Source organism: Salvelinus sp. IW2-2015, unplaced genomic scaffold (assembly GCF_002910315.2).
Source record: "Salvelinus sp. IW2-2015 unplaced genomic scaffold, ASM291031v2 Un_scaffold3530, whole genome shotgun sequence".
Classification (NCBI taxonomy): Eukaryota; Metazoa; Chordata; class Actinopteri; order Salmoniformes; family Salmonidae; genus Salvelinus; species Salvelinus sp. IW2-2015.
This window is the reverse complement of record NW_019944810.1, coordinates 1-3,978: the sequence shown is the minus strand read 5'-3', so window position 1 is coordinate 3,978 and position 3,978 is coordinate 1.

Here is a 3,978-nt window from a genome sequence, read left to right as displayed (position 1 = left end):
TTACTGAATGTCTGTCTCTTACCAGCTGAATACCGTTGTGAATAGAACTTGGCCGTTTTAAATGATGTATTTTATGAAATAAAATAAGCATGTTTTTTTCAATTATCTTGTCGAGTGCGTGAGTGCTGTGTGTGTGTGGGAAGAATGGAGCGTACATGTTAGTGACTTCAGGCCTAGATGCTGAGTGGAAGACAGTAGCAGAGGAGGAGGGATTCTGGTGGGTGTCCTGTGTGTGACGGTGGTAAAGCTCTCTGAGTCATCTCCCACTGGGCACATACTGGGTTGAATCAAAGTTGTTTCCACGTCATTTTAATGAAATTACGTTGAACTAATGTTGACTAGACGTTGGATTGAAGTCTGTGCCCAGTGGAGCTCTGACCTGCCGTTCTCCACACGGCTCACATACGGCTCACATACGGCTCACATACGGCTCACACACGGCTCACATACGGCTCACATACGGCTCACATACGGCTCACATACGGCTCACACACGGCTCACATACGGCTCACTACCGTGTGGAAGTAGCAGGGAGATGCTGGTGTGGAAATCAGGGGGCTGAAGCAGGTTCTGTTCTCTACAGCTGTCAATCCCGATGCCCCCTACTACCACACAGTCCTGCCAGCTCACCAGGGAGAGGAGGGAGAGACAGGCCTCAGCATGGCACGCAGCACGAGACTAGGACAAAGTGGGAAAGATTGAGACAGAGGGGGTCGGACTGGGACAGAGTGGGACAGCCCGGGTCAGACTGGGTGAGAGTGGGACGGACTGGGTAATAGTGGGACAGACTGGGTAATAGTGGGACGGACTGGAACAGAAGCGAGCAGAGAGAGAGAGACAGATAGATCAGCATTCAGCAGACCAGCCCAAACCACGACTGACACGCATTGTAGAATGTGTCATGAAAATTATATCCTCTGTGTGTGTGTGTGTGTGTGTGTGTGTGTGTGTGTGTGTGTGTGTGTGTGTGTGTGGTGTGTGTGTGTGTGTGTGTGTGTGTGTGTGTGTGTGTGTGAGAGTGTCTGTGTGTGTGTGAGGAGTGTTCTGTGTGTGTGTGAGAGTGTCTGGTGTGTGTGAGTGTGTGTGTGTGCGTGTGTCTTGTGAGTGTTGTGTGTGTGTGTGTTGTGTGTGTGTGTGTGTGTGTGTGTGTGTGTGTGTGTGTGTGTGTGTGGTGTGTGTGTGTGGGTGTGTGTGTTGTGTGTGTGTGTGTGTGTGTGTGTGTGTGTGTGTGTGTGTGTTGTGTGTGTGTGTTAAATGGTAGAGGTCATTTGGGATGCCTGTATCACAGTGCTTTGAGTCATGTGAATGATAGGAGACCCATTCAGAGGGGAACGAGAGAAGAACAGAGAGACATATGAAGAATGTGAATGTACAGGAGAGAGAAAGAGAGTGCCAATTAAACAATTCTCTTCCGATATAAATCCATCAACATGACTGGATCAGACAAGTCCCGGAATATCCTGGGATGACAACTGGGCTGGTGAAATGCAGGACTACGGGTTTAACGCAGACTGAAGGGAAACAGCATGCTAGTGCTCAACTTGAGGCAACCCGGAATTTAGACGAACACGCAGTGCCTTTTGCTCAACCAACCACACCCCACACACACCCACACACCACCCACACACAACCACAACACACACACCACACACACACACACCACACACACACACACACACATCTACATTACTCTTACAGACACATCTCAAACAAACCCCTCCTCCAGAACACACCTGCGTACACATACACACACACACACACTACAGCACACACTCCTACATCACTACATCACACACAGCGCAGAGCACCAACCCCCCGTCGTCGGCCCATCTACACTACATGTGCAAAACCTCGGTCACAGAAACACCATGATACACAACCGTGACGAAGTCGGACGACCCACGCAGCAGATCGTACGGACATTTGTCTGAATGACAATGTTTCACTTTTTACAACTGAGCACAGGCCAGAGCGCAGCTCAGAACCCTCACAACAGTAGCCGCACATCACACAAACTACACAGCACACACCACACACAACACACACACACATGCGTTGTTTGGGCCCGTAACCACTAACGAGCAGTAACAACACATTTCAGGACTCACTACCAAATTCACAATCAGGCAACACACACACACATTGACAAAGGGAAACCACTATGCTCACACATCACTCACATCTGCCCCTCGCGGCAGTTAACCACTCAACACGATCCACACACACACACACACAACACACACACACATTGTGACCATCAATATATAATAGAATTTGTTTATGACTTGATGGTTAAATAAACAACCAAAAAAATAATGAGGAGAGTCCATATAAAACAACATAGCCCGCTGGCATGTATGAATTCGTGAAAGCAATACAGGAGTTCACACATCACAACACAACACAGCACATGCTCACACATACACACCAACGACCACAACACACACACTATAAGACTCAGAGTCAAGGTGGTGTATTAGTCAACTCACAGGACCGACTAACACACACAGACAGAGCGGGTGGAGTGAGGTGATTGAAAGATTAACACTCTACCTCAGCATGTGCCAAACGATGAGTGAGTGTTAGTGTATAATAGATTAGTGGGTGGATGAGATCCGCGTCATGCAGAGTGTATTGTTGTTGTATAGTGGTCTATACAGGAGACAGAGGCAAGAAGGAGAAGAATCATAGTTTTTAATCTATTAAGCTCCTAAAGTGGTTGTGAAGTACCTCCGCTGTGTTGTGTGTGTGTAGGATGAGTGTGTGATGTGGTAATGTGTGTGTTTATTGTCCCTTGTTCTAATACAGGAAAACTGTGCCAGCATCTATGTTCATCACGTGCCTAACATATAATCCTTAGATAGAACATGATTTAATGACTTCAACTAAACCATTCTATCAAGCTCAGACCCTCTCGCTCTTTTGTCAGCTGCTTGGCGGGCTAAATTGCGCCTTAGAAATGCCTCTGTATGCAACCTTGTACAAGCACATAACTTACTGTTACTTCATAGGACACTCTGTAGGTGTGCTTTCACAATGTCATGACAGTGCAGCGGTCGGTGGCTTTGTCTTAGTTTTTACTGGACTCTCCTCCTAATTTATTTTTTTGTATGTTAGTTATTTTAAAACCATCCAAGATCAGTTAATTGAACATATTATTGACGGTCTAAGCATTATAACTGCGGTTGTCTACGGGCAGTTGGAAATCTGTTTTGTTCCATGGGAGACACACGTGTTTTCCTGGTCGGGATTTTTGATCCACAACCTTTTCAGTTACTGGGCCCAGGACGCTCGATACAAGTGCTACCTTGCTGCCCCAGGTAAGAAGATAAGAATGAAGAGAGTACATTTTGTCATTTCATTGTATACGATATTCACACGGCATTCATCCTGTTTCTCCTTGTTCTACTCATGCGTCACAGGGTTCTGTGTTCACTCAGCGGAAACAGAAGAGTTCTACTCATCGTTTACACGGTTCTGTGTTCCACTCAGGAAACAGAAGGAGTTCTACTCATCGTACGGGTTTCTGTGTTCCACTCAGGAAACAGAAGGAGTTCTACTCACGTTACAGGGTTCTGTGTTCCACTCAGAAACAGAAGAGTTCTACTCATCGTTACGGGGTTCTGTTTCCACTCAGAAACGAAGGAGTTCTACTCATCGTTACGGGTTGCTGTGTCCACTCAGGAAACAGGAGTTCTCCTCATCATTATAAGGGTTCTGTGTTCCACTCAGGACCAGGAGTTCTCCTCATCATTATAAGGTTCTGTGTTCCACTCAGGAAACAGGAGTTCTCCTCATCATTATAGGTTCTGTGTTCCACTCAGGAACAGAATGAGTTCTACTCATCATTTAATAGAGTTCTGGTTCCACTCTGGAAACAGGAGTTCTCCTCATCATTATAAGTTCTGTGTTTCCACTCAGGAACAGAGAGAGTTCTCCTCATCATTATAGGTTTATGGTCCACTCAGGAAACAGGCG